This window comes from Nannospalax galili, unplaced genomic scaffold, assembly GCF_000622305.1.
Source record: "Nannospalax galili isolate Female #2095 unplaced genomic scaffold, S.galili_v1.0 scaffold987, whole genome shotgun sequence".
Taxonomy (NCBI): domain Eukaryota; kingdom Metazoa; phylum Chordata; class Mammalia; order Rodentia; family Spalacidae; genus Nannospalax; species Nannospalax galili.
In genome coordinates this window covers 165,325-189,818 of record NW_008356046.1, presented here as the reverse complement: position 1 = coordinate 189,818, position 24,494 = coordinate 165,325, and positions in this window count along the sequence as shown.

The following is a 24,494-nucleotide window of genomic DNA, read 5'->3' as shown; positions in this document are numbered from 1 at the left end:
GTATGTGCTTACATTTCTCTGAGTTTGGATATGCATGTGTGTGTTGTCTGTGGCAGCAGAGGTCCAGCTCAGGTGCTGTTCTTCAGGAACTGTCCACTTTGTCTTTTGAGGCAGGGTCTCTCACTGGTCTAGAGCTCACTAATTGGTCTAGACTGGAGGCTAGCAAGCTTCAGGGATCAATCTGCCTCCAACTCTCCAGTGCTGCAATTACACAGGGCCCTGTTGTGCCTAAATTTTTGTTTTGTTTTGTTTTACATGGGTTCTGGGGATCCAGCTCAGAAAATTAACATTTAATGGCAAGCACTTTACCTACTGAACTATCTCCCCATCTCCTGTTTTACATTTTTATGTAAACAAATGCCTCTAAAAACAACCAAGTATTCAGAAAATGATGAATAAATTTGTGTTGTTCAGGAAAACAAACCATTTTTATAGTATAGTTTTCATTAAATATCTAGGTGATAATTGCACTAAAACATCCCAATAACAAGAGGATAGTAACAAAGATATCAATTCCATAAATGCTATTTAACAGACAAAGTACACAGAAACTTAATTATATAAAAGTAATATTTTGAATCCACATACTCTTTTTTTTTTTTTTTGAGACCAAAAGCTGGTAGTTCCAGCTGGCCTAGAACATCCTATGTAGACCAGGTTGGCCTTGAACTCACAGAGATTTGCCTGCCTCTGCTGGGATTAGTGGCATGCACCACCATACCTGGCTCACATAATCATTTTTATTGCTAAAAGTGACACAATTAAGGTCAAGTGAGGTAAAAGTTGGTCCAAGACAAGGAATGACTCTGATTAGATGCATCTGTGGTGGTTTAAATGAGAAATGTCCCCCTAAACTTAAATATTTCAATACTTGTTCCCCAGTTGACAGCACTGTTTAGGGGATGTAGACTGGAGGGTGTGTCCCTGGGGTTGGGCTTTGAGAGTTTACAACCTTGGCCTCCTTCTATTTGTTCTCTTTGCTTTGTGTTTGCCATTCAAGAATTCCAGATGTGACCCTGAGCACTCAGCTCCTGTTGCCAGGCCTACTGCTTGCTGCCCTGCCTCCCTGCCACCAAGGACTCTTACCCTTCCATAACTGTGAGCCCAAATGAATTCTTTCTTTCTTAAGTTGCCTTTGGTCATAGTGTTTTGTCACAGCAAAAAATTAACTAATATAATATCTGACAAAATGTCATGATAATCATCAGGAAATCAATATTAAAATGCTTTGCAAGTGAGGGAGAAAATGGGGAAGAGGTCATTTAAAGCGCACGCCTTTAATCCCAGCACTTGGGAGGCAGAGGCAGGTGGATGTCTGTGAGTTCAAGGCCAGCCTGGTCTACATGTGAGTGAGTTCCAGGTCAGCTGGGGCTGCAGGGAGACACTGTCTCAAAAGGACCAAAAAAAAAAAAAAAAAAGAACAGTAAAAATGGCAGTCACGTGTAAGCCAACAGTTCTTGCTGTGATGAAAATCTGACAAGAGATGACTTGAGGAAGAAGGATTTATTCTGATGGACGGTTTGAGGGTGTAGTCAATCATGGTGGAGAAGGCGTGGCAGGGGAGTGTTTCACAGCTGTGGCTATGGACGTCCTCACCTCTGGGTAGATCAGGAAGCTGAGAAAGAGGATGCCAGCACCTACTTGGCTTCTTTTTCTTCCTTTTTCGTTTTTCAGTTCAGGATCGCTGAGCGTTGGATGATGCCTCCCACATTCAGAATAGGATTCCTCTCCTCCATTAAACCTCTCTGGAAACACTGACACCCCAAAGCATGCCTTATTAATGACTCAGGTGTTTATTATTTCAGTCAAGTTGATAATTGAAATTAATCATCACAAATCCACTCTTTGTCAGCTTAAAATGCAAACACATCACTTTAAACCATAACATTCTATTCCTGGCCCTCAAAGGTTTATGGCCATTTCATAATGCAACTTCAAAAATCCCAATAATCAAGAGGTTTAAAACTGTTCAAAACCCAAAGTGCAATATTTTCTGAGACTTAAGGCAGTTTTTTGAACTATAAGCTCCTATAAAAAAGAACAAGTTGCATACTTTTAAACTATACAATGGCACAGAATAACCACTCCCATTCTAAAAGGGAGGACTGGGGGCATAGAAGGGAACATTCTGGTCAAAGCAGACTGAACTTAGCAGGGCAAATTCCATCTTGGGTACCTGAGGTTCCTGGTGGCATCATCTGATCTGCAATAGCCTTGGGATTTTCCTCCTGTTCTGCCACCTGCAGCACACACAGCTTTTCTCTTTGGTCAGCTTCTTTCTGACTGTAGCTTTGTCGGGCAGATGTTCTATAATCCCAGCCTTTTTATCATCCTGGTATCTCCATAGCAACTTCAGCTTCATCTTTACAGTTCATGTAATGGCCTCTTAGGGCCTGGTTGCGAGGAATAGGACACATCTCCTGCCTCAGCAACTTTCTGGTAGTTTGGTGCAAGGAACTATGACACCTTCACATTTTCATTTTGCATTCCTGCAAAACAATGCTGTCATAATCTACTGCCAGCTTGGGATGTAGCCTGACTCTCTCTACTTAGCTGTAGTGGCCCTGGGGAATCTTGATAGCTGAGTTTAGGAACACATTTCCCTCGATGACTATTTTTAAGCAGAGAACCTGTTCAAATGTTATTCTCATTTTCTCTCCTTTCAAGCAAAGTTGCATTTTGCACAAGTGAAATCCTTGTATAGGTGGGTTTTTGCCTTTAAGACACCTTTCCTCTTGTGCCACTGCAGAGTCTTATAGATGTTTTGTCTGTGCCTTTCTTACTTTGCAACTTTAAACTTACTTCCCTTGACAATCTTCACTTTTATCACATCTGTCTGCATCATTTTCTACTTTCTACACTGTGAATCTGGATAAGAACAGTAAGTACTACCCATGCGACAGCCTGAATGCTATGACATCTTGAGACATCTTTCACCAAACAAATTTGTGTATGACATTGAATTTTTCTTCATACAAGTTACCAGGACATTAGTAGAATGTAAACCAAATGGCCTGTAGTCCAGTTCCTAGTACAACCCTGTTTCCTCCCAAACCCTTGTGATCTCAGACTTTATTGCTTACATTTCCATTGACATCTAGTTTCTGTGCTCCCACTGGAAGAGCTCATTAACAGCACTCCAGAGCTCCAATAATCCACATCACCAAATTTTTGCAAATGTCTCTATCAAACCAGTTGTAGAAGCCTACAGCCGGCATGTTTAGGTAATTGCAGTGATAGCACCATTACATTTTTTAAAAAAATATTGTTTATTATTATTTTTTTCTGAGTTTTTGTTGCCAAATTTTTCTTTTTTTATTATTGATTTTTTTGTTGATTTTTTGTGTGTATTTAATACAGAACATCCCTAACAATCTTATTCATCTTTACACCCACATCCCAAATGGCATGCTCCCATAGCCTCCCCACCACCACTGGAGTACATATACTCTGTCATTCCCGTTACTTCCCACTGTGTTGTCAGTGTCCCTAGACATTCTCCAGCACAAGTCCATCCACTGAGTCCACTTAGCCTATCTAGAGTCCCTTGTTTTAGGAAGATCAGCTCTTCTTCATCTAGCATCAATCAGTTGCCAACATTCCTTTAGATAAGATGGGAGTCTGCTATTCGTTTTCCCAGTTCTGTGCTGGGCTACTGTCTTCCTGAATTTGCACGGGACTTGGTATGCTGACACCATTGCCATAGAATCATACGAGCAGGTTCCCAGGAGCTCATAGGACTCTGTTTCCATATGGTCATGCCCATCCTCCATGGCTCATACAATCTCTCTCTTATAGTTCCTGAGCCTTGAGTGAAGGAAGTTTAATAAAGGGTTCCTGCCCAAGGACTATTATTTAGCAGACTCTTGATCTCTACACTTTGGCCATTTGTGACCGTTTGTATTCTTGGCCCCCCACTACATGAGGAGCTTCATTATTGAGAACTGAGTCCTTAGTGTCCTCTTCCTTATCCCAGTTCTATGTTACATTAGATGTCGAGGTTGCATTGCAGATGGGTCCCTTAGGCCTGGGCAATTCATAGACAATGTACATATGTGACCAGTTGTGGTATTTGGTATTAGTCTCTGTTGCAAAATAAGCTCCTTTGATGAGTGGTGACTGGGATATTTGTCTGTAAATATAAGGATACATATTCTGCACATAGTTAGAAACCACATTCGTCTAGTGATGTGATAGTTTTGGGGATTTCCGCTAAGATCTATGACCACTCCATCCACGAGTATTAGGTTATGTTACAGTACCACACTTGAGTTTCCTTTGAGTGGGCTTTTAGTCAAAATGGGTAGCTGTTGATTGCCCCCAAGACAAAAGTGCCACTACTGCACCAATGGAGTATGCGGTGCTGGCAGTCGATGTGGTTGTTAGGTCTTGAAGCTGGTGCTGGACCACCTGTTGATGTTTTCCCTTGGCACCTTCATATCGTTTTCCAAAGCTATGAGAGATCACCTTCAGGGGAAGTGGCTTCCACATCAGTTGCAGCTCTATTTGTCCAAATCCTGTGTCTGACATAGGTTCTGTCTTCAGCAGACCCTATGTCTTACCTTCAAGTTCTGGGAGGCCATCAAGGGCTGTGGCAATAGCCTGAGTAATTTTGGAAGTGTCTTGGACCACCCTGGCTAACAACTCAAAGGAAGGTATCTCATAATTGGCACTGATGTTTGTTAGCCACCATGTGGTTGCTGAGAATCAAACCCATGTCCTCTGCACAGAACAGCCATTCCTCTTAGCCACTGAGTTATCTCTCTAGCCCTGCAATAGCATCATTTCTTAATAGCAATCCTTTCTGTACTAGGTACTTTTGTCATTTTTGTCTCTGAATATCTGACAAGAAGCAACATACAAGAAGGAAGGCTTCTTTTGGCTCACAGTTTGAAGGTACAGCCTATCAGGACTGGAAAGGCATGGCAGCAGGAGAATGAGACCCCTGGGCATACCGTGTCCACACTCAGGAAGCAGCCCATTGGATGCTGCCATCTGAATTCAAGATGAGTCTTCCCTCGTATATTTCCTTTCTGGAAACACCATCACAGACATTTAATGCCCTAGTATTTAAACCAATCAACTTGACATTCTAAATTATCCATCACAAATAGTAACAGAAACATTTATTTAAATCCTGTTGTGTTTCCCATGTGACACTGACATGACTCCTGGGTCGGTAGGCAGAATATCTAGTCACTGCCCCGATGTACTTTGTTGTGTTGGTCATTGTTGTAGTTATTAGGCTTTAAATCTGGCATTGGAACATTGATTGATGTTCTCCCTTAGCAGTTTGCATAGAGTCCTTCAAAAATATGAGCGCTAGCCTTCAGGGAGGTGGCTTCTAGGCCAGTTCTCCCTCCATTGCTTCAAGTCCTGTGTCTGAGTATGTCCTGTCTTCACTGTCAAGTTCTGGGAGGCCATCAAGGGCTGTCCCAATAGCCTGTGTAATTTTAAGTCTCTTGAACTATCCTGGTTAATAACTCAAAAGGAGGTTTCTCCTGTCTGCCACTGTTTCTTGTTGTGTAGCCTTGAGCTATATACCTGGACATATGTAGAGATATTATATGTATAATTTTTCAGTACTCTTTTGAACTGATACATTTCCCTCTAGTTTCTTACACCAGTAAAACTTTATCTCTCCTCCCTCTCCCTGTCTAACCCTTCCTCCTCTTTTTCAAGTTGAAGTCCCTCCATTTTCTCCATTTCACCACTGATGACAGCTGCCTCCTATGGTCCCCCCACTCTTGAACTCCTTCTCCTTTATCCTCATGGTTCCTTGTATTAGCCTCCTCTCTCATTAAAACTCTGGGCTTGGTGGCACACACCTTTAATCCCAGCACTCGGGAGGCAGAGGCAGGCAGATCTCTGTGAGTTCAAGGCCAGCCTGGTCTACATAGTGAGTTCCAGGACAGATAGGGCCACAGGGAGACCCTGTCTCAAAAAGACCAAAAAAAATTCAGTTTTACCCATTTCTCCCTTGTAACAACTGTCTCCTACTGTTCCCCTCTCTCAGGCTCCTTCTTTCCCTTTACCTGCCCAGTTCCTTTCCATTTTCCTGTCTCCTGAAATTATCAGACTATGTACTTACATATTCTGTGCTAAGGTCCAAAAATGAGGGACAGAATATGTCATTTCTTTTTCTAAGTCTGTACTACTTCACATAGTAAAACATTTTCTAGTTCTGCCCATTTACCCCCAAATTTCATGATTTCGTCTTTCTTTACTGGTGAGTAGAACTCCATTGTGCAAATGTACCACATTTTTATTATCTACTCGTCAGTTGAGGGACACTTAGGTTGTTTCCATTTCTTAGCTATTATGAAAAATGCAGCAACAAACATGAATGTACAAGTGTCTCTGCAATAGGATGAGTCCTTTAGGCATATGCCAAGGAGTGGAATAACTGGATCATATAGGAGGTTTATTTTTAGTTTCTTAAGAGTTCTCCACACTGTTTTCCATAGTGGTTGCATGAGTTTTCAATCCCACTAGCAGTGAATGAGCACTCCCCTTTCCCAACATCCTCTCCAGCATTTGGTAGTATTTGTTCTCTTGATCTTAGTCTGACTGGGGTAAGACGAAATCTTGAAGTGGTTTTAGTTTGTATTTCCCTTATCACTAAGAAGTTGAACACCTTAAGGTGTTTCTTAGCCATCTTTATTTCTTCTTTTGAGAAGTCTCTGTACATGTCCATAGACCATCTTTTCATTGGGTCATTTCTTTTCTTGATTCTTTGTGTTTTGAGTTCTTAATATGTTCTGGATATTAAACCTCTGTCAGATGTGTCACTGGTGAAGATTTTCTCCCACTCTGTGGGTTTTCTCTTCACTTCCTTCGTTGTTTCTTCTGCTGTGTGGAAGCTTTTTAGTTTATTAAGTTCCTATTCTTTGATTATTGTCCTTAATTCCCAAGCAACTGATGTCAGATTTAGAAAGTCCTTTCCTATACCTGAATCTTGTAGGTTACTGCCTATGTTATCTTCAAAAAGTCTCAGAGTTTCAGATTTCAGATGGAGATCTTTGATCCATTTGGAGTTGACTTTTGTGCAAGGTGAAAGATAAGGGTCTAGACAGGTGGAGATCCAGTTTTGCCAGCACCATTCATTCAAGATTCTGTCTTTCCTCTAGTGCATGTTCTTGGTACCTGACAATCATTGCATGTACTCATGTTTGGGTCTTCAGTTATGGTCCATTGATCTAAGTGTCTGTTTTTGTGCCAGTATCATGCTGTTTTATGACTAGAGCTTTATAATATAATTTGAGATATTGTAAGGTAATTCCCCCAGCATTGCTCTTCATGTTCAGGATTACTCTGGCTATCTGGAGTATTTTAATTTTGGGACATTTTCTTCTATAATCTGTTGAAGATCTGGACACTATCATTTGAGTATGATGAGTGAATTCAGTCTTTTCATGTTGTCCTATATTTCCTGCATATTCCTAACCTGATTTTTTTTTGTTCAAATTTTCATGTTCTTTCCTTGAGTGGTCCAATTCTTCATCTTTAACATCCAATCTTGACATTCTGTTTTCCATTTCATTCATTTTATTGGTGAGGCTTTTTCCTGTCTTTTCAAATTGACTTACCGACTTTTTCACTTCCTTCTTCATTCCAGACTGAAGTTTTTAAATATTTTGATCTCTTTTATTAATTTTGTCAAAACTTTATTCCTATTTTCTTTTAATTCCTTCATTTGTTTGGATGTTCTAGAAGGCATTGAATTTTTTGACCATATTTATGATTGTTTTAAATTCTGTGTCTGGGTTAACTCTAGGGGGTTCTCCTTCTAGAACTTCTGTAGGACTCAGAGTATTTAGTGGGAACATATTATTTTGTTTTTTCATATTATTTTTTCATTGTAGTTTTGGCATATGGATTTCTTTTGTTGCTTGTGATTCCATTATGAAATTCAAGACTTTCTTTGTTGAGTTGAAGTCTGATTCTGTTTGTATTGTTGCTGTAACTTTGTTGCTTTCTAATTGGGTCTGAAAAGCTGGTTGGTCTAAGTTTCAGGTTCTGTCTTTTGATTTTATATTGGTGGGACCAGATGGCTCCACTAAGGCTACTCAGGGGCTCTCCAGGAGGGCAAAGTGACCCTAGATAATTAGGAGCACTTCACATGCCTCAGATGGATAGTGACAAGGTCCAAGGAGAGGAGAAGGAATGTGGATGTACTGGTCCCTCCTAGTCAGCAGGGAAGCCTGGCCTGGCTCTGTATCAGTGAGAGGGACTGCAGATGGTCCCAAAGCATGAAGATGCAAGGTGTGATTAGGGAAGCTCATGCCTCAGAGGCCAAGTCAGATATGCTAAGATAGTCTCCAAAGGTCTCTTAAATCCTGTTTTAACATACCTTACCACACGGTATTGATCAAACTCTTTCTTTTCCCTTATTTCAACTAAAATGCTCAATCAGAATAGGTACAAAGAAAAAGGTAGAAATGGATAAAAATGAAGGTATTTAAATGGGAAGGAAGAGGGAGGATTATAAAAGGAAACTTGGGGACAAAGGGTAAGAAGGAGCTCAAGAGAGGTGGGACCATAGGAGACTGATATTATCAAGGGAGAAGTGGGGAAAATGAGGATACTTTAAATGGGGAAGCCATGGTAGAAGGGTTAGACAGGGAGAGAGGGGGAGAGATAAATAATGCTTAGCTAGTTTTAAAAACCAGAGGGAATCATATTAGTCCAACAACCTAATGACAAATTACACATACAATATCTCTACATGAGGCCAAATGTACAGCTAAAGGCTATATAACAAGACACAATGCCAGACTGGAGAAACCTTCCTTTGAGTCTTTGGCCAGGGTGGTCCAAGAGACTGACTCCCAAAATTACACAGGCTATTGCCACAGCCTTTGATTGCCTCACAGAACTTGAAGGTAAGGCCCTACTGCTGAAGACAGAACATAGTTTGGACACAGGATTGTGAGCAATGGAGCTGGAACTGACCTGGAAACCACTTCCCCTGAAGGCTAGCTCACATAGCATTGCAGAGCACTATGAAGGTGCAAAGGAAAACATCAATTGATGGTCCAGCACCAGCCTGAAGTTCAAATAAATAACCATTATCAGTGATCAGCACAGCATATGACATTGGTGCAGTACTGGCACTTTTATCTTGGGGGCAATCAACAGCTACCTAATTTGACTAAAAGCCCACTCAATGGGAGAAAACTCAAGTGTGGTACCGTAAACATAAAGTGTGGTACTATAAACATGTGGCTGGAGAGGTCATAGATCTTAGAGAAAACCCCAAGACTGTCACATCGCTAGACTAATGTAATTTCTTATCATGTACAAAATATATATCCTTTTATTTACAGACAAATATCCCAGTCACCACTTATCAAAGAAGCTTTTTTTTTTTTTGGACCAGTTGGAGACTATTACCAAGAACCACAACTGGTCACACACAGACATTGTCTATGAATTGCCCAGGCCTAAGTGACACATCTACAAATGCAATCTCTGTAGCTAAGGCTCATGGCACATAGAACAAGGGTAAAGAAAAGGACATTAATGAATCTATCAATTCTCATAAAAGAAGCTCCCTCATGCAATAGAGGGCCAAGGAATCAAGAGGTCACAAATGGCCAAAGCATAGAGATTAAGAGTTTGCAGAATACTGGTTCTTGGACAGAACTCCTATATTAAACTTTACCTACCCAGGGCTCAGGGAGCATTGTGGAAGAGGGGACAGAAAGATTATAAAAGCTAGGGAGGAGGTACACTACCATATGGAAGTAGAGTCCACTGCCATATGGAAATACAAGCTCCTGGGACTCTGCCCATCTGACCCTACGGCAGTGGTGTCAGCATACACAAGTCCTATGCAAATTCAAGCAGATAAAAAGCCAGCATAAAACTGGGAAATGGACAGCAGACTCCAATCTTAACTGAAGAAACACTGGCAACTGATTACTGCTAGGTGAGGAAGAGCTGGTCTTCCTAAAGTGAGGGACTCTAGATAAGCTGACTAGACCTCAGTAGATGAACTTGCACTGAGGATTGTCTGGAGACACTAACTTGACACAACAGGCCTTAAGACAAATGGCAGAATGTATGAATTCCAGTGAGGGGGATATTGGGAGAGTGCCAGTGGGGGAGGGCATGTGAAGATCATTAAGATTGAGATGTTCTGTACCAAATACACAAAAATTCAATTAAAACAAATTTTAAAAATTACTATTTGTTATTCTCCTTTCTAAAAATTATAGCATATCCAAACATACATTTGTTTACATATGTAATGTTCCACAAGAGATTGTTAGTTTACAGGGAATTCTGAATTTTAAGTATTTTTTTCTTCCATTCTTTGAATACTTCTGTCTGCTCTATATTTTTGGAAATACTAAAAACACCTCAAAAATTGAAAATAATCTCCACTACTTATTCTCAAAGATATTAATAACGTATCTTAAGACATGAAACAAAAACATGATGTAAGCATAGAAAAATTCTTCAAAAGAACCTGGATAACTGGGAAGGTAACAAGTGAAGATGTTGAAAAATCTGTTCATATTATTGACAGCAGTGAAAATCTGTTTTTTTAATTAACACCAGTGAAAAGCTGAACACTTGTGTTGGGGCACTCACGTTTGGAGTGAAAACAGAGGCACAGATTCAAAAGATAGATACCAGGCAAGATTGACAAGCTAGATAGCCAATAGAATGCTGAGAATGAGATGTCAAGCAAAGAGCCAATGCTCCCATTTTAGATAACGTTCATGACCAGTCTGTATTTCAAAGGAAAATTGCAAATATAGCATGGTTGCCTTGGGACAGGTGATGGATGACTGATATTTAATTCAGTTTAAATCTGCTTCGGATCACATGCTAAGAATTACTTATGTTTAGAATGCAGGATTTATAAGACATCTCTGGAAATCTGAAATAAATGATAGGTTCGTCTCAGCTCTTTTCAGATCATCACTCCTCTCTATTCTCATCTTTATGAGAAGTGAAAAAGAATTATAGATTTAAGTTAACATGTTGTTTGCAAGCACCATGTATTTATATCACCAATCCTTTAACATTTTATGATTTTTGAGAAATCTGGTCTCAAGCCTCCTACTTACAGAGTATTTTAAAAAATTTGAAACTCAATGTAGTAAAAAGTGATTAAAATTTCATTGTGTTTAATATATAACATGCAACCACCATTTTCACCATTGAAAATATGCAATTCAGTGGCATTAAGTGAGCATATTTGCAAACTTGAGTAGCCATCACTCCTATTTCCATGACTTTCTTGACCACATCAGACACTATGCAACTCAGTATATGCCCATTATATGCATGTATTTACTGTGCAGTGGTTACCTTCTAATATACCCCTTGATGCCCTCTACATGGTGGCATTCATGCTGTTCCTTCCCTTGAGCACAAGTTGGACCTGATGATATGTTGGTAATGGATGTTGCAGAAGTGATGGGACATCATTTTGACATCAGGGTCAAAGAGATTGTCAGTTCACCTTGTACGACATTTTAATTCATTGGTTCCAAAATGTGAGCATCCCAAATAAAAAACAAAAACAAACCCTAAGCCTGATGAAGAACGGAAATCTGAGCTGCCACCCTGTGATGAATGAAAGACCACATAAATCCACATGAGGAAGTTTGGCTCATGAGAATTGAGAAGACTGCAGGCCTGGTCCACTGCATAAATACCACCACATGAAAGACCTTGTGCCAGAACCATCCAGCTAAAATATGGAAAATGTGAGATTATAATTATACCTATCAAAGCATGAGGGTTTTTAAAAATATTATAAGGTTTCCTTAAAATTCCTTAACTTTTTCCATTTTACTTGTTATCAATTTGTGATATTAAGATCATATAGAGTTCATTATTTTATTTTTTAAAATAAGCTGTGACTTTTTCCATGTTTCTTACTAGCATATTATAAGAATATTATAATTTCTACATTCTGATAAATAAATACTATAAAGATGGAATTATCCCAAACACTGATTTTGAAACATTCATCCATATTTTTTCTTTTGAAAAGTAGATATTTTCTCCTTTATTGTTAAAGCACTTAAAATTTTTATTTATTATTTTTATTTTATGTGTATGAGTGTATTGCCTACATATGTGTAAGTGCATCCATGTCATGAAATGCCCACGGAGGTCAGAGGAAGGTGTCAGATCCCCTGGAACTGAAATTATAGACAGTTGTTACCTGTTATGTGGATGCTGGGAACCAAACCTGGGTTCTTTACAAGAGCAGACAATACTCTTAACTACCGAGCCATCTCTCCAGCCCCTATTGTTAAAACATTTTGAAAAAAAAGAATGAATTGTTTCTTTTTTAAAGTGATGTATTTATTTGTTATTTGACATCACCATGAACATTGTGACAAGTACTGGAATACTTGTTTATGTAAAAATAGAAAAAATCATCACTTAACCTTTGTAATTCTTTTGAACATCTTTGCCATGGTGAAACTGGAGAAAAAAATCTGTTTATTTTAAAGGATACTAATATTTTTTGTTTTTTATAGAGCTTTTGTATATTTCATACAACAGTTCTTAATCAAATTCAGAACCTCTCTCTGATGCATGCCTCCCCCCCGACTGGGCCTCATGTATTCCAGCATACATGTTAAGTCCTATCCAGTCAAGCATTTGTATGCAGATATCCTTCAGTGGAAATTCATTCACTGGAGTCTAGTCAGCCTATCTAGAGATTTTTTTTTATTATTTTAAGACTTGGTTGTACCGAGTGTACATTGATCATCTGTGGCACACTGTGCCCCCCTTAATTCAGTAAGGAATTACTGAATTAAGTAATTAATTCCTCTCTGATGGAGACTTTGCAGTATTAGTTCCATGTACTTTTTCTACAAACATTTTGCCTCTCCACAGCCTTTTTTATTGATTTTTTTGTATATTTTATACAGAACAGTACAATCTTGATCAACTTTAACCCCCCCTCCCCAATGGCACAGTCCCATAGCTCCCCTGCCTCCCTGGAGCTTATATACTTGGTCATCCCTGTTAAGGCCCACTGGGTTGTCAGTGACCTCAGCCATTCTCCAGTGCTAATCTGTCCACTAAGTCTAGTCAACCGATCTAGAGTCCCTTGTTTAGGAAGATCAGCTCTTCTTCATCTAGCAGCAATCAATTGCCAACACTCCTTCAGATGAGACTGAGGTCTGCTGTTCATTTTCCTGTTTCTACGCTGGGTTGTTGTCTGCCTGAGTTTGCACGGGACCCGTGTATGCTGATACCATTGCCATAGAATCATATGAGCAGGTTCCCAGGAGCTTGTAGGATGCTGTTTCCATATGGTCATGCACCTCTTCCCTAGGTCTTACAATCTTTCTGCTCCCATTTCCAAGATGGTCCCTGAGCCTTGGGTGGGAAAAGTTTAACAAAGGGATCTTGTCCAAGGACCAGCATTCAGCAGACTCTTGATCTCTATACTTTGGCTAATTGAGACGTTTTGTGTTTCTGGCTGTCCACTGCATGAGGGAGCTTCATTACTGAAAACTGAGAGATTCATTAGTGTCCTCTTCATTATCCCTGTTCTATGTTCCATTATCCTTGTTCTATGTTGCATTGTAGATGTATCACTTAGGCCTGGGAAATTCACAGACAATGTTCATGTGTACCAGTTGTGAAATAATGCCTAGCTAGTTAAAAAAAAGCAAAGGGAACCATATTAGTCCAACAACCTACTGAGTCCATGTGTATAACTAAAGGCTACATAACAAGAAACAGTGCCAGACAGGAAATACCGTCCTTTGAGTTGTTAGCCAGGGTGGTCCCAGAGACTCCCAAAATTACTTAAGCTATTGCCACAGCCCTTGATGACCTCCCAGAACTACAAGGTAAGACCCTACTGCCGAAGACAAATTGGACACAGGATTTGGAGAAATAGAGCTGCAACTGACTTGCAACCACTTGCCCTGAAGGCTAGCTCTCATAGCTTTGAAGTGCGCTATGAAGGTGCCAAGGGAAAGCATCAATGGATGAGCTTTGAAGTGCGCTATGAAGGTGCCAAGGGAAAGCATCAATGGATGACCCAACACCAGCTTCATGACCAAATAACCACATCAATGGCCAGCACAGTATATGTCATTGGTGTAGTGGCACTCTTATCTTGGGGACAATCAACAGCTACCTAATTTGACTAAATGCCCACTCAAAGGGAGGAAACTCAATTGTGATAATGTAAACATAACCTAACACACATGGCTGGAGAGACCATAGATCTGAAAAAGCTTTTTATAATGTTCGTCTTTATATTTTCATCCTAGCTGTTCCCCCACTGGAGTCTACATGTTTTTCTCTTTTAAATATTGTTTCATTTATGAAGATTGTAATGTGTGAATGACAAATCCTCTTTAGAATACCTTTCCTTTAGTAATTGACAATGTTCACTTGTAAACCCATCTTATTATTGTAGCAGAGTTTTAGAAAATATCATATTACATGTTAGAAAGATCTGCCCTATTATTGAACTGCTTAGCACATCCATTAAGTTGCATAAAATTTTATTATGCTTATTTTTTTTACAAATGTTTTGCAATGTTCTTTAAGCATCATCCAATAGTATTTATGGACTGAAATGTGCTCGGTTTATTGCCCATATTTTCTGTCCATTATTACAAGTACTTCTACAGTATGTGAAGGAACTATTGTTTCCCCAAGAGAATGTAATTTCCTTCCATTCATTATGTATTTAAAAACACTAACAGAAGCTTCAAAATAATTCTTTAGTCAAGTTCTATGAGGTGTTGAGTCAAGCTTTCATTTTCTTTGTAAACACTTGAAGCAAAACACTGTTTGCTCTGTTGCTCTTGATGCAAAGTATTATGTGCCTTTTAAAGCCTTCCCATTAATGTTAGCCAAACTCAATGCACAACTGAGGTTGAAAGTTCTAAACATGGTGGCTACAAATCCATATTTAAAATACTCTCCTTGATGCTTTTCAAAATTGAGAGAAATTTCTTCACTAATTGAACTAAAGATGTAATAATTACATACGCATATATTTGATTAGAATATTTATACTCATTCTATGTCTTCATATTAGACCATGTATAAGTGTTGGGAAAATTTCTGTTGCCATAACATACCTGAGATAATTAAGTTATAAAGGGAAATTGATTCTTTGACTCATAGTTTTGGAGGTTGTAGTCCACTGTCAGACAGACCCATCACTTCTATGCCTCCAGGGGAAACAAAGACATCACAGAAAGAGAACAGAATGAAACTCCAGTTTCCCCACACCCTCCTTTACTGTCACATACCCCAAGGATGGCCCAGTAGGCCCCACTTTTAAAGATCCTGCTACTGGCCAGACATGATGGCACAGGCCTTCAATCCCAGCACTCTGGGAAGCAGAGGGTGGTAGTTCTCTGTGAGATTGAGGCCAGCCTGTTCTACATAGTGAGTGCCAGGCCAGCTGGGGCTACAGGGAGACCCTGTCTCAAAAATGTCTATCTGGAGTGTTAAAAAAAAAAAAAAAAAAAAAAACAAAACAAAACTAAAAACAAACAAAAATAAAACAAAACCCAAAATGAATAAAACCCAGGGATTATTTAAATAAAGCCACATGTTCATTTTGAAGGACTTTATTTATAAAATTGAAAGATCCAGGCACATGCAGTCTGTGAAAAACACACCCAAGTGCCACGAAGGCTGCACTGAGGCACTTGGGATTCGTTGCACTCTTGAGAAGAGATTCCAGAATGCTAGTTCTCATCCAGTTGTGGATAAAAAGGAGATCAAGATAGAGCAGAGGGAGAAGTGGTCAGCCACTAGCCAGGGCATGGCCCTCACTAGATCCACCTATGTAGACCCCGATGCTGGTTTCTGCCCTCCAGATGGTGAGAAAAGAAAACTGCTTGTTTCTGTCATCTAGTCTATGGGGTTTTGTTATGATCTGAGCAGACTAAGAAAGTAAGGAATCCCCATATAACATATGCTTCTTCACTTCAGTGAACTTAAAACTCTGGTAAAACAGAATAAGTGCCATGGAAGGTAGAATAGTCTGCAGACGGTACATGAAGAAAAACAGCCTCAAAGAACATTATCTTCCTCACATGTTGTGCTATCGGCTGCCTATGAGGAGGAGGCACCGAGCTTAAATTTATTTCACAAGTGAGGACTTTTCTCTGTAAAATCCATATCGCTCTCACTTTTTATTTTCCTTTCTTCCACTTTGTCATTTCTCTTCTGACCCTTTTGTGCTCACCGACACATTTCAGCATGCCGCTGCGATGTGACTGATAGTGTGATGGAAAAAAGATCCACTAAGAAAAACTGTGCTTCCTTTTTTATTTTAATGATGAATCTGGAAAGCTTCCCAGATGAAACATTTATTACACTAAATGCATTCTGCTGAGGAGGAAATTGACCAGAGAAGCAGCAGGCAACTACATGTATTTACAGTACGTTGACCTCTCTTCTTTCCATTTCTGTGAAACATCTGTGAGTGATCTCGCCAACATTTTTGGCCTATGACTGGTTATTTGAAATCAGTCATTTGAATTTCAGATATGTGCATTTATGTTTATACAACCAATAAGCCAGCCTCACAAGACATTTTGAAATCAAAATTCCAATTGCCTTGTTTAATGGAGATTGATAGAAAATTAGATTTATGTTTATTTGTTTGTCTTAGTTATATAGTAAAATCATATTCCTTTGTGCAAAGACCTTAAATTCTATAGACATGATGGTGACAGTGCATTCCTTACTTATCAGTCATGCATAAAAGAATGGACTCATTATTCTGTTTGACATTAGCAGAGAATCTTGGGCTATTTCCCTTGAGAATTTAGGGTAGTTGTTGTTTAAGGAAAAAAGACCATCTCATTATTGTGGGTCTAGGGAAGGCTACGGCCTTCTAAAAATAAAAGAGACCATAATATGAATAATACAAGTTAAGCCTCAATAATAAAAATTCAAAATATGAAATGCTCTATAATCTGACATTTTTTGAGCATCAGCACTATACCACAAGTGAAAACTTATACTTAACCTTATTTGCAAAGATGGGTCCTGTCAAAGTGCAGGATTAATAAATTGTGTAAAATTACCTGAAGGCAATGATTTTATGAAGCATAAGATAATTTTATAAATTTAGAAACAGGTCCTATCATCAAAGACCTAATTATAGGTATGCAAATATTCTAATCTCTGAAAAAAATCTGAACTCTGAAACACTTCCAGTCCTAGGCAGGTTTGATAGGGAATGCTTAACATGAATTGGGAAGAGGGGTTTTTAACAAAAGGAAGATTGGGATTGGGAGAGAATACACGAGAGAATGTTTTCTACCAACAGGTCTTTACAAGGGCTTTGAAATGCTGGGTAATTGCCCATCCATTGCAAGTCATCAGATGGTATCCCAGTTGCCACACGGTGGTTTTATATCTAGTCCTATTTTTTAAACTTTTTATTGTTTTTTTATGTTTATGACTGTTTTAGTTGCATTCATGTGTGTCCATGTTGCACAATGTCCACAGAAGCCAGAAGATGGTGTCAATCCCCTGGAACTGGAATTACGAATGGTGGTTAGCTACCATGTGGGTGGTGGGAACCAAACCCTGGTCCTCTGCCAGATCAGCCAGTGCTCTTAACTCCTGGGCCATCTCTCCAGCTCCTATATCTAATTATTTTTTCCATGACTCTGGGGTCGACACCTCTTGTTATTGGCTTAGAGTGGAAAAATTGTATGACATATTGATCAGTTGCTCAATCCAGTTAGGCCTTAAGTGGCCAATGGAGAAAATCACAGCTGCAGTAGTGGGACAGGAATACCAAGAATGAAACTTGATGGCATTGTGTTATTCATGAGGCAGATGTTGTGTACTGAATGGTGCTAGTTTGTCAAATGTACCTGGAACAGAGTACTGGGAATCACTCTAATGATGGGCCATGTGATCTCACAAAAGTCATTTGAACTCTTTTTTTTTTTTTAAGTTAATTCTTTGAGAATTTCATACATGTATATAGTGTATTCTGGTTACTCTTTCCCAGAAACATCTCCTTCCGACCCTTTCAACTCACCAACCCCTCCTCACCTCTCCCGTTTGAAGATTCATGACTTTTGGCTTTGCTGTGTGAACAAACCATTTTAACCAGGGCCACCTACGTGTTCATTGCATTGGGATTATTCATTGAAGCCTGTTGGTGTAACCCTTTCTCTGAACCTATCAGTAGGAAATAGTTCAGCAGTGAAGGGTAGCCAGTCCCGCCTAGCTGTTGACTCTTGTGCCGGCCCAGTACAGTCATCTGTAGTTGTTGAAAGCTCATGATTGCGATGGGTGGCTGTGTATTATCCAGAAGTCGGCATTTCACAGCCCTTCTCTCTATCTTGAGCCTACTACAGACTTTTGCCCCCTCTTCCACAGTGTCCCTGAGCCTTGGCAGGGATGTATAAATACTTTATTTAGGGCTGAGTCCTCAACCATCACTTTTAGCACTTACGTCTCTTCTTCACTGCATTTTCTTAAGCCTCAAGTCTTCTATCTGAAACTTGAGAATCGGGCCTGCGTCCTCCACTTCTCATGAGGATAAATAAATGTTGCAAATCAACTGATTCCCAAGATGACTGACACGTAGACTCTGACAAGAGCCTTACTCTTTCATCATTCTGATTTTCTTTTTCTGTCGCGGTTAATTTTGCAATCATTCCTTATGTGCTACTTTAGTAGAGGAAGATAGGGGGCGGCGTCTGTGTTAGCGCAGGATCCGTTTTCTTTAATCTCCAGAGTTCCCTTGAAGCAGCTAATTAATATTGACAGGTACGACCAGTGAAGAGTTCACCAGTTTTTATGCTCCCCTTTCTGAGGTCAGAATCCACTGTAGTGAATGGAAAGAAAAAAAATACGGAGAACTTTTGATCCAAGTTTTTTAAAGCAAGTGCACGCACACACACACGCACACACATGTTCATATGTGCACACACAATAATTGATAAATCAAATAGCAAGTCAAGTAAAATTTACTAGTATAATTTCTGTGCACACATGGGTATTTATTACAGTTCTGTAAGATTAAACAATCAGCTCTGCATGCGGTACTTTTTTATATACATTTAATTTTTTATTTATTATTTTTATTTTATGTGTATGAGTGTATTCTCTTAACCCATGTCGTGCAATGCCCGCAGAGGTCAGAAGAGGGTATTGTATCTCTTGGAACTGGAGTTATGGAGGGTTGTTAATGCCGTGTGGGTGCTGGGCAGTGAACTCAAGTCCTCTGCAAGAACAGCCAGTGTTCTTAACCACTGAGCCACCTCTCCAGCCCCAGAATGAGCTCCGTGTCTTTAACAAACATAACATTGGCAACAGCATGAATAGTCTAAGATGCTATTCATGGAGTGTACTTTTTCATTATAACTTTCTAATGTACAGGTTTTTTGGTCAGCAATATCCACTTTAGAATAGCTCCCTTGAAGCATGGCCTTTGAACAGCAGTTGGAGCTGCATTAAATATCTCCACTAAAATCTCGTTTCCCTGAAGTACTTGAAGTAAAGCTTACCATTTAAGTCTATTCTGTAGTTTAGATGCAATGGTCTGGGCCATAATATGTAGTTTTTGTCATTGAACAAATTCCACAGTAGGCAAGGTGTACTGTAAGTCACAGAACATTAAAATGATCATTCAACCAAAAGAAAATAATAAACTGGTAGGCCATAAATCTCAGGCACCCTTGGTGACCATTAAAAATCTACCAAAATTCACTATCTAATGATGTGATTCCAATCAAGTCAATTTATCAACCTTATGAGATGATTAAAATTATATTACTCGATTAAGATTAACTCTTAACTTCAGGGAATTAAGATTCTGTGAAGTAAAACAAGATTAAGAACCTGGGATCTGGTGACTACATTTGCTTGACAGAATTTGTGATTCTTAGAACTCTAACCTAATTCAGGAATACAAGGTTTATGTTTGCGTGCTCAGAATGCTCGGTTATACTTTTTTATGGTTTGAAAAGCATGCATTTATCCTGAAATCAGTACCTGTTTTAAAAAAGAATTCAATACAGCCCAGAAACACCCCATCCAACCCCTCTCACTGTGTCTGCAGTCTTGGCGCTCCCTCAGGTATATAATCAGAAGGTGTCTCCTTACATATTGGAGAGGGAGGGGATCCATTAATCTCAGAGAAGCATTCTTTGTGTAGAAAAAAAGGGCTCACTCCACACTTTTTCCACATAAAGATGTGACATTCAAGTAGAAATGGATGGAATTCGTTTTTATGAATAGGGCCCTTGCTGACTAACTCTTTTCTGGGGAGGGTAATGGCAAATGTTATCCAGATGCATTCCTCTGGAACGGGTCCCAGTTTGGAGCAGTGAAAACTACTGTACTTGCAGTGTGATACAGGGCAGCAGAAACCTGATCTGCACATGAGCAGTGCAGTGCTCTGTCTCTCTCGCCTGCCTGTTATCACAACGCCATTGCTGTCACAGAAACCTCCCATGTCACACTAGTCACTCAGATTCAACCAGCACGGTTGGTTCCTCCCTTCAGCTGCTCAGAGCAGCAGCAAAGCAGAGTCAAAATGGGATGGAAGTCTTCTCAAAGCTGAAAACAGAAAGAATTTTGCCAAGAAGCAGTTTCGTGTTTGTCCATTCCAATGGACAGGCAAGTGTAGAAAAGTTATCTCTTCTCCCTTGAACCACTGTCACTTCTCAAGGATTCTACTTGAGAATTTGATTACTCTTCTTCTGGTCTTCCCTTTACTGTCTTATCCCACTTCCCTGCTTACACTGAATACGTTGCAACTCACAGTTCTATTGTGTTTTCATTTCATTGTTTTGATCCTGCTGCCATTTTCTTGTTATCTACCATTTCTAAATGAACATTTGTTTTCTGATTTCTCTATGACCCAGGAACACTGAAGCCTTTCTTAATTATTGTATGTGTTTTAAGTTTTTTATTTATTTTATTTATTATTTTCTATTTTATGTGAGGGAGTGTATTGCCTGCGTGTGTAAGTACACTTATGTCATGCAATACCCAGGAAGGTCAGAAGTTGGTCTCAGATTCTCTTGGAACTGGAATTACAGACCATTGTTAGTTACCATGTAGGTGCTGGGAATCAAACCTGGGTCTGCTGCAAGAGCAGTCAGTGCTTGTAACCACTGGGCAATCTCTCCAGCCCTATTCATACATACATATATATATATATATATATGTATGTATATTATTTTATGTGTGCATGTGTATAGGCTGCATGTATGTGTGTCTGTGTTGTGCAATGCCCAGGAAGGTCAGAAGAGGGCATAGAATTCCATTCGAACTGAAGTTACAGATGGTTGTTAGCTGCCATGTGGTGTTTGGAATCCAACGCAGGTCCTCTGTAAGAGCAGTCAATGCTCATAACTGCTGAGCCATCTCTCCAGTCCTTTATATGTTTTCCTATGTGGGTTTAAATATTTGAGCAACATGTAGTTACATGTTCTTACATGAATTTCATCATAAAGAGGCTTCAATGGATCCTTAAACAGTTTCCACATTCTTTTCACTATAACTGTAGCTCATCCTTATTGGTGGAGGCTAAGGGTATAGTTCTTACTGCTGATGGGGGTCAAATTGTTTGGTTAAAATATCTGGCATGTAACTTGTTGCTGACTATCCTCTATAACAATTCTACCATAGTTTCTGCTTTTTGGTAAGTATAGATTTAAAACTATGTATTTGAAATGTATCTTCTTACAGCTAGATTTGTCTATCACATATACTAGTATATCAGTTAGTTCGAAATTCCATTACAAAAGACCATAGACTAGGTAGCTTAAACAACAGAAATGTAATGCTCCAGAGTTCTAAAGGCTGGAAAGGCTCAAGTCCAGGGTTAATGGTCAGCATGTCCGGTTTCTTCTGAAACGTCTCTGCCTGCCTTGCCTATGTACACTTTCTCACTATATTCTCTCTTTGTCTCATCTCTGGTGACTTTCTGTCTATAATGACATCAACCCTGTTGGATTAGAGCCCCACCTATGTGGCCTCATTAAATCTTAAATACCCCTTTAGAGGCCCTGTCTCCAAGTACAATTGCACTGGCGGTTTGAACTTCCATGTATGAATTTTAAGGGGATAAAATTTAGTCTGTATCTCCTAGAAAGGCAACTATATTTTAAGACAAAAAATAAATTATGAGAACACATGCTATAGAATTATTGATGAGAATTATACAAATTAAAATGTTTTGACTGTTCCCGTTATATTTCTAACTGTAATATTTTTTTTAATTTTACAAAAACTTTATTGAGAATTTCATACATGTATACAAGGTGTATTGACCAAATCCATGCCCACTCCCTCCCCTCCAACATGCCCCCCTCTGAAGAGGTAACCCTAAAATATTTTAAGGATTAGATACAAGCTCCCAAATATTTTGACATTTCTGGCCTTTGAAACAGGGTATGTTGCTAACAGGCTCAAGGATATTTTGACTTTTAGCCAAGAAACTGCCTACATTTCTTTGGGGTCTTTTTACCCTAACTGCCTAGCCAATTCCTACCACCTATTCCTATTGCACCATCTTCTGAAGGGGTTACCCAAATTGCCAATAGGGAATAGGGCCAAATACCGCTCTGGCTTCTTCCATGCTGAGTAGGGACGCAGGGTAAGGCTATTGGAGTACCCCTTCAGTGGGTCTATCTAAAAGACTCCCAAATTGTGTAACTCTTGTCTCTAAGGGAAGAAGAAAGTCCTTGAATCATGAGCAGGAGATGTGAAGGAGAAGTAAAGGCAAGAGTAATTAGCATTACAAGTTCTAGACAGGGAACTAGAAAATAGTCAGAACAGGGTAATTTTCAAATGTTCATATGAGAGTCCACCGGAGTTTCTTGACATGGGCCTCCAAAAGCATCCCTCTATTGGGTTCTTCCTCATTTTTCTTTTGTCTTCCAAGGCTGGACTAGTTGGCTGGGAAGAGTGGCTGGATAATCAGGCGAGGGTTAGTGACCCTGCTTGGCACTCCTTTAATGAATGAGCACAACGTTCAGCAAGCCCAACTGTGACTATGTCTAGGTATCAGGCTCAGCCAAAGTCGTGATGAAGGTAGTTATTTCATGCAGAAGGGACTACCGTAAAGCGTCATTTTATTAAAAGGACCTGGAATTTAAAAAGATTTGGTGCTAGGAGCCACTTACGAGGGAGAACATATATCGTTTTGTAAACAGTTTCTAGATTCATCCATTTACCTGCAAATTTCATTATTTCATCTTTCTTTACTGATGAATAGAACTCCATTGTGTAAATATACCACACACTTAGGTTGCTTCCATCTCTTAGCTATTGTGAAAAGAGAAGCAACAAACATGGTTGTACAAGTGTCTCTACAATAGGATGAGTCCTTTGGGTGTATGCCAAGGAGTGGTATAACTGGGTCATATGGTAGGGTCATTTTTAGTTTTTGAAGAGTTCTCCACACTGTTTTCCATAGAGGCTGCACAAGTTTGCAATCCCACCAGCAGTGAATGAGCGTTCCCCTTTCTCTACATCCTCCCCAGCATTTGGGATCATTTGTTTTCTTGATCCTAGCCAGTCTAATTGGGGTAAGGTGATACCTTACAGTGGTTTTATTCGCATTTCCCTAATTACTAATGATATTGAACACTTTTTGAAATATTTCTTAGCCATCTTTAATTTTTCCTTTGAGAACTCTCTGTTCAGATCTTTAGCCTATCTTTTAATTGGGTCATTTGGTTTCTCTAATCTTTGTTTTTTGAGTTCTTTATATATTCTGGATGTTAAACCTCTGTCAGATGTGTCACTGGTGAAGATTTTTTCCCATTCTGTGGGTTTTCTCTTCACTTTTTTGATTATTTCTTTTGCTATACAGACGCTTTTTAGTTTAATGAGGTCCCACTGATTGCTGACCTTAATTCTTGAGCAACTTCTGTCCAATTTAGAAAATCCTTTCCTACACCTATATCCTGTAAGTTACTGCCAATATTTTCTTCTAATAGTTTCAGGATTTTGAGCTTCACACTGAGGTCTTTGATCCATTGGGAGTTTACTTTTGTGCAAGGTGAAAGATAAGGATCTAGTTTCATTCTTCTACAGGTGGAGATCCAGTTTTGCCAGTACCATTTGTTGAAGATGCTGTCTTTTCTCCATTGTGTATTCTTGGCCCCTTTGTCAAATATCAGGTGGCTGAAATTGTGTGTACTCGGGTTTGAATCTTCAATGATATTCTGTTGATCTATGTGTCTGTTTTTGTGCCAGTATCATGCTGTTTTTATGACTATGGCTCTGTAATATACTTTGAGATCTGGTACAGTAATCCTCCCAGCATTGCTCTTTGTGCTCTGGGTTGCTTTGGCTATCCACGGTCTTTTGTGCCTCCATATGAATTTAAGGATGGATATTTCTAATTCTGTGATATCATGGGTATTTTGATTGGGATTGCATTGAATCTATATATATTGCTTTTGGTAGGATGGTCATTTTAACAATATTAATCCTTCCAATCCATGAACATGGGAGGTACTTCCATC